We start from the raw sequence: 502 nt of genomic DNA, 5'->3' as shown, positions 1-502 counted from the left end.
GCCAGCACAAGTAGTGGCGGGGTAGTGGCCAGCACAAGTAGTGGCGGGGTAGGGGCCAGCACAAGTAGTGGCGGGGTAGGGGCATTACTACGTCCGCATAAGAAGCATTTTTTTTTTTTTTTTTTATCAAACGCACACTACCTACACCTTATCTTAAAGTCCTAGAAAATATATAAACATCAGATTCACTTAAGTTTACTGTAAGATTGAAAGACAGATATAAGAATAGCAACTCTAACAACAACAGTAACAGCATGATCAAAACTACTGTACAAGCCTCTTTAACTGTTATCCATATAATTGATTTTGTTGCACTAGCACAATGCAGTAAGCGCTTCGTCATTTTTTTTCTTCAAAGTGGAATATTGTCTCTTTGGCACTTGTTTCTTACACAACACTGTCCCCTTCTGTATGTTACATAAATTCTTCCACTATCGCTATACTCTGCATAAATAACGTACTGAGGGACATTAATAACCAGCCGTATCAAAAACTAAACTAA

The sequence above is a fragment of the Coenobita brevimanus genome, chromosome 116 (genome assembly GCF_032717465.1).
Source record: "Coenobita brevimanus isolate Jiangsu-jjx chromosome 116, ASM3271746v2, whole genome shotgun sequence".
NCBI classification, from domain to species: Eukaryota; Metazoa; Arthropoda; class Malacostraca; order Decapoda; family Coenobitidae; genus Coenobita; species Coenobita brevimanus.
This window is presented reverse-complemented; position numbering follows the sequence as displayed.